Below are 16,177 nucleotides of genomic sequence, written 5' to 3'. Positions count from 1 at the left end.
AGAAATAATGAATATATTTATAGATAAGAAGAAAAAGTACTTTAAATTGCTGAAATCCTCCTTTTAATCATACATTTTTTTAGTTCAAAGTAACGATTTTTTATGAAATATACTTTTTTATTTTATTAATTTGCTAACTTTAATTACAATTTAAGTATTATGTTATAATAAATGTTAAAATAGGACATTTTTAATTTATATAAATTGTTTTAATCTATTTAAATGTTCAATATTTAATGTTCATTTTAACTTAAAATCTCAGTTAAATTACTTACTTTTTAAAAACGGGATTCAAAAAGGGTATAGTTTTGCATAAATAAAATATGTTTAAATTTTTTGAATTTTTAGAACAAAACTCTAGTATAATAGACTCAATAATATATTTTTCAAAAAATTTTGGGATAATATTTGAAAATAGTAATTGCTAAAGAAATTCTGTTTTTAAAAATTGATTTCTCTCAATATTTGGAATTTTTATTAATTGAATTTCAAAATATTAGACAATTTACAATAAAACGATTTACTGATAAAATTATTACTGATAAAATGATTTTATTTTAAATTTTAATACAGAATATAAATGAAAATCAAAATTATACTTTAAAAACGCTCAACATATTTATTTTTCATTTACATAGCAAAAATATTTTTTCATGTAGCATCATATTTATATTTAAAATAGTTTTAAAAAAAACTTAAATAAAATCTTTCAAATGTCATATAGAGAGAGGGAGCTGTTTATTATTTTATTATATTAATCAAAATTATACTTTTAAAATGCTCAACATATTTCTTTTTCATTTACATAGCAAGAATATTTTTCCATGTAGCATCATATTTATATTTAAAATAATAATAAAATAAAAAAATCTTTTAAATGCCATATAAAGAGGGTGCTGTTTATTATTTTAGACGTGTTTTAAAAAGCTTCCGATAGATGGCAGGGAAATTATTTTTCTAGCTTTCACATCATATACCTCCTCAGCAAAGGGAGAAAGAGGGCTTTATTTTCTTCAGAATTCGAAAAGATTAGAACAGTCAGTTTCATATCAAATCGCTAAAAATCAAGATAAGAACAACAGTATCAAAGATTATTTTCCTTAAAATATTATGGCAAAACAACAGCATAAAAGAAAATGGAATCCATAAAATAGCATGGCTAACTGATGGTTAATAAAATTAATTTCTGCTAACTAAAGCTCTTTTCAGTCACAGATGACTTAATACTGTCAATAATACTCTAAATAAAACCTATTTTATACTTAATATGTTATTTTTTAAAATTTAATGTTATTTTTATAAAATTAAATTTGAAAAAAAAAAAATTTCGTGCCATCATTTTTTTAAAGTATTCTTATTCTTTGTGAGTGGAAAGTTTATTTAATTTTTTCCTATGAAGGGGAAAAATACTAATTGAGCTCTAAAATCAAAAATTCGTTCTTTTTTTAATTGAAACTATAGAATTATGTAAAGGAACATTATGTTTTATGGAGACAGCTAATCCATGTTATCCACTACGGCAAATCTTACATGAACAAATTAAAATGTTATAGAACAAATAAATAAAGTTTTATTTTAATTAATTATAAACTCTTTCTTTATTAAAAAAAAATTAATAAAGAAAGTTGATTTTTAATACTTTAAACTTTTATGAATAAAGCCTTTTTATAAGTAACCCTTTCTAGTTCAAACGAAAATTACTTTTAAAATGAATGTTGTTTTTCTTATGGTACTTGATATTTATCTGGTAAGAGATTGAGTGTTACATATGAAAGCATCAAAAAATGAGCTGCGAGTTAAGTAAATTTTTCCATGATCTTGGGATAAATAGAGTAATTTGAGTAAATCTATTTTCTTTTTTATAATATTCTGTATTGTATTATACCATTCCTTTTAAATAGAATTTCTTTAAAAAACAGAACTCTATAATTCAAAAAGAAGTCTATGACTAAAATAAAAAAAAGTAAAATAGTTTGAAAATCAATTACTTAATTTATGGTGAGCTTCTTAAACATTCCAGAGGAAATATATAATAATTGTACCAAGTATAATCATATTTTTTTTACTATCCCCAAGTTGTATTGAAAATACTGTTATATAAAACTGTTATGTGTTATATGAAAGTACTGCTTCCCTCATGATGTTCTGATGATTTTTTTGCCTGCTCTTCTCTTTTTTCTTTTTCAAATTTACAGTAAAATTTTCACTAACATTTCCTTGACTTATCACTATTTTAAGAAATATTCTCTTTTACGAAAAACTTATTCCCTATTCTTGAAATAGTAAATTTTTTCCCTATGAGTTTTTAATAAACATTTCAATCATTACTATAAAAATAATCTTAAAAACTTATGAGAGAACGTTGTCTTACAATATTTTCCTTTTATTGATTAATAAAAAAGGTTTGACAGAAGATGCAAAGCAAATATTTTGCATGTAATGATTTACATATGGAAAAAAATTATTTATGAGTATAACGTTATAAATTGAAGATAAATGCAAGATAAGTTAACTACGAATTTGTAATTGTTAAGAAATGCGATATTATATATTACAAATTTAAATCCCTTCCGAAAGAAAATTCTGTCTACTGCTTGATACATACCTGGTAACTACTCCGGATTTTCCGGAGGATTTTATTTTCATATTTAAAGTGGTAGTAATTATATACTATTTTTTTTTTATAATCTTAATTTTTAAATGATATTGATCACCACTATTCTTACAAAAATTAAGCACATATATTAATATGCGTTACTATCATGGTTGTCAACTTAAGTTTTCTCAAATACAACGTATTTGTTTGATTAAAATTGAAGTTTTAATTCCATTTTAATACCACTGGGAAAAATGATAATGGAAGGGATTAAAAGTTACCAGGTATGTTGATATATAATATTTTAAAATGTATGAACGAATCATGAAAGCACAAAATTATCGGCAAAAGATCCGATACTTCTTATCTTGCTGTTGAAAATTTCTTAAATTATATATTTTTTGCAATAAAACACAAGTTTCAAGTGAGAAAAAATCCAAACAGCATGCTTCTCTAAGACAAGGTGTGGGGTTTTGTAGGGTTGATTTGCTTTTGATTCTCTAGAATCTCGCAAAAAAACATTTACACGGGTGTCTGTAAACTGATCGGTGTGGCTTTTGACCAGAGAATGAGAGGAGGTCTTCGTAGGGACCCCCTCCCCCCGGGCTTGACCTTCAAACCTTAAGCTTTCGCTATCCATATCAAGCAGAGAAGAAATTTATAACTCATGTGTTGCAATAGCATAAAATGCGTCATTCGGAAAATATTTAATATAAAAATAAGCAACTTCATTTACCAATTAAAGAGCAAAATAGTTTTTTTAAACTAGAATTATTTCATTTTAAAAAGCTTTATTTTAAATTCAATTTTTTTAATATCAAATTAGACTAAAATAAACATTAAAATTTCTATTTTGATTTATCCCTTTCTATTTTGATTTATAGTAAAATTTATCATATAATTTAATTCAAGACTTACATAGCACTCTAATTAAAGCGGAAAATAGTACAAGAGTCATAGCATAGTTTAAAAAAAGTTATAAATTTTTTCTGCTACTAAATCAATTTAATATTCAAATCAAAAGACGTATAAAAAAAATTACTCCTTTCCCAGTAACTATTGAATAATGAAAGAAACATAACTTGCAGTGGCAACACAAAATAATAAACACACATTTAATCATTTTCAATGCTGATTTGGAAAAAATGTTTCCTATACATGCAGATTTCTTGCAACAAATTTTTTGGGGGAGTTAACAACTATAAGTATGTGTAAAATGGTTTAAATCTCTGGAGTTAGTTGAAGAACCCTGTTTGAAATATAAAAAGAACGTTAAGAGTACCGAAATTTCGACTTTTATTGAGTTGAAATATTAGTATAGTTTCCAATTTATAGTTGAAGATACAGAATCTCAATATTTCAGAAAAGGCATAATTGTCTAGATGAAATAAAATTATTTTGTAATTAGGACTTAATAGGGGAGATCTTTAAATCACGAACAAGTGAAAAATAAAGCGGTATTTCTTGCTGCCTATAAATGACAATTTTCATGCTACAAAAGAAAATCATTTTCATACCTCCCTTTTAATTAGTGGAACTCTTTTAAAATTAGTCAAGTAGAATTCCGACAATAATAATTAATGCTAATAATAACTTTTTCAAAAACACGCCTTAGTAGATAAATTACTTATCATGCACATATTTCACTAATAAAATTATTTTTAGATTGTGACATGATTTATGCCTTGACTGTAGCAAAAGATTTGCCTACTGTTCATCAGCCTCCACAGTCGGACTTTTGGAATGATTCTAAATGTGCATCATACACTCACAAATAATTGTTTTTCGTCACAGATTATTTGTAAGCATCCTTTTGCTTTTCTACTGGGAGGCTCCGTTACCTGTTCGTTTCACTCATCAGCCCCAGTAGTTGCTTGTCATTCATGATTGTAGATTAAAAGAGGAGAACTGTTTATGTCCCCCTTTCTTTTATAAAATTACTGCCATTAGTTGTATTTTGAAGATTACTTAGTTTAGCAAATAAAAACAAGGAAAAAATCGGTTCTCGCAGAGAGTTATTACACAATAAAAATGCAGTTTCTGCCCATGCACAAATCTTTTTCTTCTCAGAACCAGAAGCAGTGGACATAAACCGTTCCTTCCCCTTGTTCTTAAAAGTTGATTAAAAATCATTTTGTTTGTAAAATATATAAGTATTATAATTTTCGCGTAAGCATATTTTATTTTAAGAATCCTAACAAAAATTAGATGATAGCTGATTTGAAAATAATCAAACGTACTTGAATAAATAATTAAATTAAGAACAAAATGTGTGAGACAATAGCAATTAAAACAAGAAATAATTTTTCTTGCTAATAATATATAATGATGATCTTATATGATATACCGGATCATATTCAAAACTGCTTTTATCTCTCTTTTTTCCTAATATTTTTTATTTTTTAAAACGTCTATATAAATGTTTAGATTTATATTTGGCAATATTTATAAATTTTTTTTTTCTTTTTTAGTAAATTTTTATGTCAAGGGAAGTTTGAAGTTATGAAAATCACGTAAAAGATAAATTTTTCTACATTCCAATGGAAAAATATTTATTATATAGGGAAAAAATCTTTAAGTGAAAAAAAACTAAAAAAAACTCTGTATTAAACTTGGTCTTTTCAGCATGCCAAATTTCAACTTAGTTGCATTCCTGCAGAGTAACTTTGGTCTATTTTCCCATCAAGTTTAGAAGTTACAAATTCTCAAATTAACTATCGAATGCTAATTTTTTTCTTCCATTGTAATCCTTGTATAGTTTTCCACACACCTTAGTAATTTAAAGTTCTAAGTGAGCAGAAATGCAAAATGAATAGCAAACGTTAAACTCTCAAAACAATCCCTTTCAAGTTTCTGATATAGAAAAAAATTTATTAAAAATTTATTTGATATAGAGAAAAAGCAAGTATCAAGTTCGGTGAGCATGGCAGTTTTTTTTTTTTTTCTTTTTCCAAGTTCATATGAAAGGAAATTTTTAGGATTGGTCAGAGAGCAACTTAATCGATTAGATCAACTTCAACACTATAGTCTCAAGTTAAAATCTGTAAGAGTCAAAATAAAAAAATCAGGTTAATATAAGCATTAATAAAAAAGCAACACACAAAGATCAAATCAGGCTATAATTTTTGATCTTCTTATACTTGTAGTTGATTGTTTCCCAAGATGAATTTCTTTCTTTTTCTTTTCATCAGGGAGTGATTTTAATATTTTTACATGAAATTACCTTAAAGTGTTTTTATATTCCTGTATGGTTAATTTATACATAATTACTGTCCCTTGTCTTAGCATCATTTCTTATGTAAATATGAATACCGAAGAAGGAAAAGAACTTAGTGACTTCCTAGGAACATATTTAGGTAAACAATTACTGTAAAACAAATAACATTGTTATTGCTGAGAATGTTTGCAAGCTTTAATGATGCATTTTTATTGGAGTTTTCATTGACAAGTCTGGTAAATCATAGATTGTTCAAAAAACTTGAATTAAAATATTATTTCAAATTATTTATATAAAAACAGATACGAATTTTACCCACTGCCTCCTTGTTGCCCTGACTGGTCAACGATAAAATTATAATAATTTAAATATTTTTAGGAATGAATGCTATAAAATTAGTAATTTGTAGCTTAAACACTTTTGTATGTGGTAAGAACTAGAACTCTTTTTCTGCACATCTAAAAATGTTCAGTTTTTTATGTATCAATATGAATTAATCAGTATGTATTATTATAATGTAATGTCAAAATGAGAATCATAAGAATCAATGCAATTTTAGGAATAAAAAAAATTTGTATGTATATTAGTGTATCCGTCATGATATCTAAATATTGATTACTAGAAGAAGTACAAACGTTTGTTTTAGAATAAGAATTTGAATTTTTTTTTAATAGGGATGAACTGTTGATGGGGTGCAGCTGTAGATCCCCTTTCTGTAGGGTAAAAAGGAAAATTAATGATGTCCGGCTATGCGTTTTTCATCCCTCCCTGTTGGTGGTTATTCTTGAGAAGTCTTGGGCTTTATCGGCACTTTGGTTCATTTTCTTATACTTTACTTTGCATGAAACTCCCCTAAACATCCATTTCATTTTTTACTTCTTTGCTAATGATGCTGATCATTATTATTATTCAACATTTTAATGAAATTACTTTTTTTAAATCGTTTGAGATTAGCTATCCGTTAAACTACTTATTTTCCTTAAAAAAAGTAAATAGATGAAAAAATAAAAACTCTAACAACACAAAACTCTCATATTTTGTAGTTTACTCATAAAACAGTTTTAAAGTAAGTAATACAGAGTAAAAATCTTTTACAGCTCAAAATGCAATTTAAAAAAATATCAAACAAAAGTGTTTCTACCTGATATGGAAAATTACAGAAGTAAATAAAAAAAAATAAGTACATTAATAAACTCTAAATTTAAAAAATAAATAAATTTAGATTTACTATTAAGATCTTATTTTTGATAAGTAAGACAACTTTACTTGATGAGGAGGACTTCAAAATGGAAAGAGCTTCACTTTTATGCTTTATGTAAACCATTTATAGGTAGTATGTACTGTTCAAATTAGTACCTTTCTAGCTTATTATTTTTTGCGGTTAAAAAAAGGACATAATGATCAAGGCCACACAACATTATTTTCGGCTCTTTTCTTTATCTTTCAGCTCTTTATCTAAACAGTCGAAAGTTTGTAAATTATTTAAATCATGGCGAACAACTATTTGAGTCCTTCACAACTATTGAGATAATAGTACGTTTAGTACGCCATGATACAAATTAATCAAGTTTCTTCAAATGCTTCAAATATAAACAGATATATTTGTGTGCAGGTAAAAAAAAAAGACATTCAAAAACAAAAAATTTAATTCTTTGAACCCTCAGAAATTTGAGTAATTTATCTAATAAATTTGTAATAAGCTTCGTGTTCATGCATCACTGCGATATTTCTTGAACCTTGATCTTGATTTTTTACAACGTAAGCACATTATATTTCTTAAACAAATACGTAAACAGATGTTTAACTGTTATAAAACTCTGAAGAAGCATCATAGTATTTTTTTTCTCATTATAGTAATAATTTTTAAGTAGGATTATTTTAAAATTTCTTGTTAGAATTTTTTTTACTAAGTAAAGAAATTTTTAATAATTTCTTTTCAGGCAGAAGTTAGACACTGTTAATAAATTATTAAAAAAAGGAAGAAAATTAATGGTAATAAAAATGTTAAGTCTTCTTATTTCGCAACTTCAAAAATTAGTATAATTTAAATATTCCATCTAGACATAAATGCGTAAAATGTTGGATCTTTTATAATTCATGCATTTAAATGTCTATTTTTTTGTATATTTACTTTGAGGAGGTAACTCAGATGCTTCTAAACTGGATTTCATCTTTTTAATTCGAAAAATATTCTGAAAAAATTTATTAATATATTGTATTTTTATTAAATTTTTCATATGAAATAATTCATAAGCAGCGGGAGGAAAACTACTAAATTATTGAGCTGAATCCTGAAAGAAATATTTACTATAATACGTTTCTCTCTAAATAAAAAAGCCCTAAGTGAAGATCCCCTCCGCTATTTTTGGGTGTTTATTTTAACTTTACATTTTGCTTTGCTGCACAAAAAGTGTAAGATTTAAAAACTTCAAATTACGAGGGATAAGCGGTGGTGGCTCAGGGGAAAGAACGCTAGCCTACTAATGAGTTTTGAGGATTTGAATTGCTGGTTGATACAAATTTCGTACCTGGCTGACATAAAATATTCCAAGGGATAGACCCATCGTGGATTAGAGTCCCACCATCGTCTTCATAACCGTGGAAGGTTTTCGTGGTTTTCCTCACCATGGCATGGAAATGCGGTGCAGTTCCATGAAACAGTTCTCCATGAAGGCAATTCGCTCCCTGCACTTTTGTACAGGAGTTCTCTTATTTTTTGAATTGGATTCAAAATTACAAGGATACAAAGTTGAACATTGATAGTTATAAGCTCAAATTCGGGTCGGCTGTTCAACGACAGTTATAAAATAAAATTACAAAGGATTATAAAAAAAATGGACAGGGAGTGCAATGGAATAGAAAAATGACTTTTCTATTATTAGCTTGGAAATTGTTATCTGCAAAATCTGGTATAAAAAAATACTGTACTCTGCAGAACACAGAAATGCAAATACTAATTTGAAATTTTACGCGGTGAAAAGGCTAATTTTGTTCATGAACTTAATACCGGTATTCAAATTTGTTCGAAAATTAATTGCAATTTTATTATTGCCTTTTACGCACCTTTTTTTTCTCCTTCTGTTTCTTTTCACGTTATATTCATTTTGTTTTACTGAGCAAAAACGATAAGATTTATTATTTGAAATTATGATGAGTTGTAGAGAAAATTTAGATTTCGATAATTAACTTGAAAATTATTATTTGTTAATAAATAATACTACGATTGGCTGATATGTTTGCTAGAAAAGAAAACTTAATCAAAACTACCAAAATATTGTAAAACTTACTTTATTTCTGGCTGTAGGGGAACACCAAAAAGCCTAGTATTTTTGTAACGAAGTGGTTCAATAATGTTTTCGGTAAAAATAACAAAAAATTTAGATTTTATAATATGAGTTGAAATGCGATAAATGTGGTAAAATTTCGTAACTTTACCATGATAGTTTAGAGCACTGTATGAAAATCATTTGTTCGGAAAAATTTATTATTCAGTTTTATATTTTTTACCAAATGTGAGGTTATAAGAGCTATAATTTTGAAAGCTAGAGTATCCGGTAAACTGCTATCATTTTAACAAAAAATTACGAAATACTTGGTTTAAATACTTGGTTTTATTAACAGAGTTATGGTTTCGTCTTTTGTAAAAAAATTTATTATCATAGAATGCGGTAATTTAAGCAAAACTTTTTCTTCGTGTAGTTAGCTGAAAGGTAACTTGGTTAACATTTAATTTGCTGAAATAGTGGATTTATGTGTAAACTTAACAAGAATTTTGTTTTGAAATTCCAATATGTTCGAAAGCAATTGCAAATTTAAATACTCATTTGTTATATCTTTCTTAAAGTTTTTTTCTTTTTTTTGCTTTAAATATTGACTATTTATCAATTGTCATAAAAAATTTATTTTATAAGCTTGCGCTCAATTTGTTGTTAATCAAAAGTAGCGAAAGACAGCGAGAGAGAGATTTGTATGTTGCCTAATATCACTCTTAATATTTATATTGACATTTTTAAAAGCAATAAACTTAAATAAATCACGTTAAAACCATTCCCTATTTAAACTTTAATAAGTTCTATTAACGATTAAAATTACTTCGCATTCTTTTTTCCAATTGAATTACACAATCTGTATTCCTTAAATTAGTTTTTTTTTTCAAGTAGAGATAATTATTTTTCAAATTTATTAAATCCTCTATTTCATTATGCTTCACAAAATTTTCTTACATAAAGCTACATTACTTGTATATTTTGAAAATAAAATGCTACGTGTTTTGTGAAAAGTGAAAAATATTGCAGATTAAGGAAGCATATATAAAAAAAAAAAAATCAATGATGAATGAATGATAAGCAATTACGGGAGTTGGTGAGCGGAGTAAGAAAAGGGTAAAGCCTGCTAGTTTTTATTTTTGTATAAATGGAATTATTTTTTAACAAAAAATAGACAGGTAATTTTTAACCATGCATTTAATAAAATATTTAAAGTTTCAAATGATAAAGAAAAAATAACTTTTTTTACAAGTTATAGTTATACGAATAATAGCAAAATAAAAATTGATGCTACTTCAAAAATATTCTATGCATGTTTTAAAACTGTGTGAAAACAAATAATGGATTTCTAAAATCAATGTTGATGCTTAAACGTAAATAAAATAAAGTTTTAAAATTAAAGTTATGATTTTTATGTTAAAGAATTTAAAAATCGTGAATTTTAACGCCATAGAAAGTATAAATCTGCATAGCTAAATAGAATTTCATCGTATGAATATCATCTGTAAGAAAGTTAAAAGAACATCATTATCTTTATGAAGATAGTTAAAAGAAGTAAGTATTTAGTGGAAAAGTAAAGTAACTTCAAATTCTTGTTTAAAGTATCCAAGGCAATGAATTTGTTGCAGTTGGCCTATTTAGGATTTTAAATCTTTGTGATAATTAGCTTTCAACCAAAAATATAATTATTATTTAGTAATGTAAGTGAATAATGTAAAATAACACAGTCTTCATGCATTCATTCATAAAAAAACATTTTTTTTTAACGTGGGAAGTAATTTATAAAGACTTTTAGACGAAAATATATTTTTTATTAGTTTATAATTTTGTAATACTAATATCATATTTTGCACATCCAGTTTGCTAATGTAAATAAATTTGCCCAATTAAAGATACTTAATTATTTATAAAAAATATTTCATAAAAAGAGAATGTGTTTTTTATATACTAAAACTGTTGAAAAGCTGATGAAAAGCAAAAAAATGGTTTATTTACTTAAATGTGTTTAATTATAGCAGTTTTACTGTTCATTATAAAGAAACGATATCCTAATTTACTACTCCACGAATCAAAATATGTATGTAAGCATTATTTCCCAGTTTATATGTATAAAAAATTTGCTTACGAAAAGTACTGAAATGAATTTTGATTTCAATAATTTTTCAATTTAGTAAGCTTGCTTATCGCTAATAGTTAATAAAAGGTTTTAGTGCATATTAGTTTTTTATTATGAGGACCAGAAATAGTTTTTAATAATTCAAAATAGATATTGATTACTGTTTGAAATCACCAGATAAGTATGTTTGAAGTCTTTGAAGTAAAAAGAATGTGGGAGAGAGACTGGAAGGAAGCACATTTTGTCCCCTACCCCCAATTCTAAGAAACATTCTTTTCAAGTACGGAAAATCTACCCAGAAGGTGGTCCTTGATTGTACAGATTCTTTTGGCGAGAAAGTTTTTTATAAAAAAAGGAGATAAATACTCCATTTTTTAAAACTTTCTTGCCAAATGAATCTTTGCTTAGTCCCTAGTCCTAAAGGGGTCTACTTTCTTCTTTGCAAAAAGAGAGAACTAAACACTTTAAAAGAGCAAGTAAGTAAAATGTTTTTTCTCTTCAGCTCATTCCATTTATTATATTAATTACATAGCTTTTTATAATTAGTTTTATTCGTTTTAATTGTATTTGTTAAGTTTTTAGAAATTATATTTTATAACAATCATTTTTTAGTTGGCTATTTCATTTTATGCTCTCCTGTAAGCTGTTAGTTTAGTTTTAAAATGAATTAGAAGATTTTTTTCATAAATAAAAGTTCAATTAACTCTATTTAATAAAAGAAGAATTTATAATTTCGTAGTCATTAATAACAAATGTTTCTTTCATTTTTCAGAAGCATTGCTTAATTTAATAATTTGCTTAATTTCAGTAGCCATTTTTTTTTTTTTTTGAAGGACTGTAAAAAAACATTATTTGAATAATCTAAACCGCGGGTGTCAATTATTGTTTCAAAAAATACTTTTGATTAGATATGAGAAGTAATTTTAAATAATTTTTAAACCACCAAAAAATAAATAAATAAAACTAATATTTATAAATAATTTATTTGTTTTGATACTCAATATAATATATTTTGTTTACTAAATAAATGAATAACAAAATGACATATTAAATAGAAGGACCTTATTTCTAATTTTTATTTTGTTATTTTTATCTTTTTTTTTTTTTACATTTAATGAATTGCTGTAAAGGTAAAAGAACATTTCAAATCTTTATATTAAGTTTAATTTTACAATTAAATTTGTTATAAAATGAATGAATTAGTTATAAAACTATTATTATGTTGTAAAATTAAATTTGTTATAAAATTAATTTACTTTAAAATTAAGGTTAAATTTTTTTGAATTGAAATTAGACTATTATTTCATGGTTTTCATACATATCTTATTCTTTTTCTATTTTAATTTACTATTTCGAGTTTTTATCTGTTTTTATATAGTTGTAATTCTTAAATATACCTGTTCAGCCTTCACCTTTAAAAATTTTGTTTTTAAGAAACTTATACTTGACATATTTTCTACAATAAAGTAACTTTAATTAATTGTTTAATTAAAATTTAATTTACGATGATAACTGTGTAGATTAAATATATAATCCAGAAATTGTTGGAAACTTTCCTCAATAATTCAGGAAATTTTATTTCTAAAATTTAGTGGGAACCCTGAATAACAAAAGCTTTATTTAGAATTTATCTATTTATTTTAATTCTAATTGGCTCCCATGTCTTATTTTTTTTCATACATATCTTATTCTTTTTCTAAATTAGAATCAAAAAAATTTTTCACTTTAAAAACAACTTCATTATGTTAGAAAAATATTTAACTTATTATTATTTTATAATTTTATTATAATATTATTAAATATTTAGTAGCTCACATATTTTATCCAACTTCAAAAAACGATGCATAATAAGTTAAAATTTCAAGTCTAATTATTTACTTTAGATTTAGACCTGCCCTCTAAATTTTCCACTACAATTCCCAACTAAATTTTATAGTCTTTTCCAATGATATTTATTTTTAATCAAAATCATCAGTAGTTTATGCTAAAATGCAATATGCATTGAGCATAAAAAACATAGTTGTTAAACATTCAACTTATTGTCAGTTACTAAAAATAAAAATATTTGCCATAATTTTAATACATGATCTTTCTCCTTCATTTAAATCAAAATTAATTTCATTTAAGTAAAAAAATTGTTTTTAACAAAAATTATAAAATATAAGAAACAGTTTTGATTTTGTTGATTTTTAACTGTTTTTATGACCATCATATTCTAATTAATTCCTTTTCTTTTATGGAAAGACAGGATGAAAGATCCAAGAAATGCCAATCCACTAGTCAACAGAAAAGAAAGTAAGAACATATAGTGAAACATTATTTTGTCTCAGTGACATGAATTTTATCCCATATTTTGTGAAATAGGGTGAACCGGGGTAATTCACGATCACTCTGCTTCTGGGGAAAATAATGATCACCTAAGTTTTATTTACAAATATATATATATATATATATTTTTAATTTGAGACATGGACAAGAATGCTTGTACACTTTCCTAAAGTATAACTACATTTACTTAATAATAGTTTTTTGTTTAATCTAACAAAATAAGTATCTTTTAAACTGCTTTCTGCATTTTCCATTTCAAAAATGGGTTTCAAAATGCGTACATTTCTGCAAAGATCCTCCTCCTTCTCTTAATAATAAATATTTTGAGTTACTTTCTTTTTCTTTGATATAAAAATAGTGTAAGCTTTTGTTTAATTGTTTCACATCTACTGTAAACATTATAATTGATTATAGGAAACTCTATCAAATGTTGCCCCTTATAGATGGGGCAATTATTGATCACTATTTGATTGATTAATCTTGTAATTTGTATTGATTAATCTTATAAATCTACATAGAAAAACAGTTACCATTACTACAACTTCGGCTACACTAGTCAAAACATCAGGCCCCATGAATGGAAAAGTATGTTTTGTTCAGTCAGGGCAAACAGTAGGACTTTAAAGCATTTGTCAGGTCCGACATTTTTCAGCAACTGAATAAAAGAAGCACCCCTAAAAAGAACAAAATTAAAAATGTGCAGATAAAAAGCTAAATATTTAGTAAGCCTAGAAGATACAAATAAATAACTAATAAAGTATGCAATTAAAATTACAATTGTTTTTACGATATTAAATTGAAGACATGTCAAATAATATTCTAAGTGAAATTTATTGAGTTAGGGAATTTAAGTACTTGGGTTCAGTTGTCACTGAAAGCAATGATATTATGCCAGAGATTAAGCAAAGACTAAATGCCAGAAATCGCAGTTATTTTGCACTTAAGAGATTGCTAACATCAAAAGTAATAACGAGGCTTCAGGTTTATAAAACTATAATCAGACCAACCTTTATCTATGGATCAGAGACATGGACTCCAACCCAGAAACAAGAAAAAATACTGATTACCAGGGAAAGAAAAATTCTTAGAACTGTGGAGAAGGCGATACAATTTTGAAATTGCAAGACCATTTAAAGAAAAAGGTATAATAAATTACGTAAAAGCAAAGAGAAGTCAATGGCTAGGACACCTTGAGAGAATGGAGGAAAACAGAGGCATTAAGAAAATATTCAAGGGGCAGTGCCAGAGGAAAAGAGGAAGACCGGCCAAGAGATGGTTATGAGGTAGAAAAAGACCTTAAGACTCTAAAAGTTCAAAACTGGAAACAAAGAGCTAAAGACAGGCGACTTTAGAGAAAAATTGTTAGTGAGACCATGGTCCAACATGGACTGTAATGCCAGGGAGTTAGTTAGAAATTTATTGCAAAAGATCTTTTACTTATTAACTTTTTCCGTTTTTATTATCTTTATTGATTACTTTTGCAAAATCAATAAATGTAGGAATATCAGTGGATAAATGTACTAAGAGATAGTCCGAGTATTTCTGGAGTGGAAAAAGGCTCTAATTGAATTAAAAAAAAAACTTTTTTTTCTTTTCCCTTAAATTTTTTTTTCTTCTTTAAAGGAAAAAACGAGGACACTTACGAAGATGATTGTTTAATCAAATGTGATTTCTTTACGAATATGTTCTCCAGTGAAAAAAAAAATTAAAACTTTTGGTTTCTTTTTTTCCACTTAAAATTAATACTTCTTTTTTTTAAAAAAACTTTTCTTTTACAAAGATAAGTTGTTTTCTTACATACAATTAAAATAAATACTAATTTTTCTTAAAATGTAAAATATCAAAAGAGATTACACTTAACAAATTTAATATATTAGGAGGCTTTGCTTTATTTGTGGACGAAATATATAACAACTAAAATTGGGAATAGTACTTATAACTATCTATTAAGTTTTCTTTTTAAAAATTTTACCATAAATATTGAGATTTATAACTTATTAAAAGGCAGGATTATGTTAGTCCAAGTATTTTTGGAGTGAAAACAGTTCTTATTGAATTCAGAAAAAAATTTTCTTTTAAATATATATATATATATTCTCAATTTTTCGAATGATAATAATAACTGGGACACTTACGAGGTTGATTGTTTAATTAAAGATGACATAAAATGTGCTTTCTTTACAAATATGTTTTCCAGAAAAACAATGAAAGCTTTGGGTTTGAAATATAGCTTTTTCCCCCCGTTAAATTAATACTTCTTTAAAAAAAACTTTTCCTTAAAAAAAAAAAAACTTTTCATTTACTAAAAATAAGTTTATTTTATTTTACATACATTTAAAATAAATAATTTTTTTATATATTTAAGATACCTAGAGAGAATACACTTAACAAATGTAATATACTGGGAATGTCCGCTTTCCAACCCTCATAATTGATTTTTATTTCTTAAACATCAATATTTTCCACAAAAACACAGAATATTTAGCGAACATGTAAATAAATGAGAAGTAATTTTACTTGTCCTATAACTAAAATAGGAAACATTGCATTGAATTTTAATTTTAAAAATGTCACTATAAATGTTAAGATTTATAATGGGCAACACACAATCTCTTTTTTTCTTTTGCTACTTCAGATTGACATCTACTCTAGCA

The 16,177-nt window shown here is 25.6% G+C and overlaps 1 protein-coding gene across 21 annotated transcripts in view; it reads right to left on the bottom strand.

Moving 5' to 3' along the window:
• The window catches only part of LOC147803249 (disheveled-associated activator of morphogenesis 2-like), a 76,860-nt gene that overhangs the window by 11,259 nt on the left and 49,424 nt on the right, over nucleotides 1–16,177 (bottom strand). For all 21 annotated transcript variants that reach the window (XR_015428945.1, XM_087150672.1, XM_087150671.1 and 18 more), the window contains one exon: nucleotides 14,054–14,197. The gene's annotated coding sequence lies outside the window, so the exon portion shown is untranslated. The remainder of the gene's footprint in view (nucleotides 1–14,053; nucleotides 14,198–16,177) is intronic.

This window comes from Parasteatoda tepidariorum, chromosome 9 (assembly GCF_982258835.1).
Source record: "Parasteatoda tepidariorum strain Cologne lab strain chromosome 9, Ptep-v5.0, whole genome shotgun sequence".
Taxonomy (NCBI): domain Eukaryota; kingdom Metazoa; phylum Arthropoda; class Arachnida; order Araneae; family Theridiidae; genus Parasteatoda; species Parasteatoda tepidariorum.
This window is presented reverse-complemented; position numbering and strand designations above follow the sequence as displayed.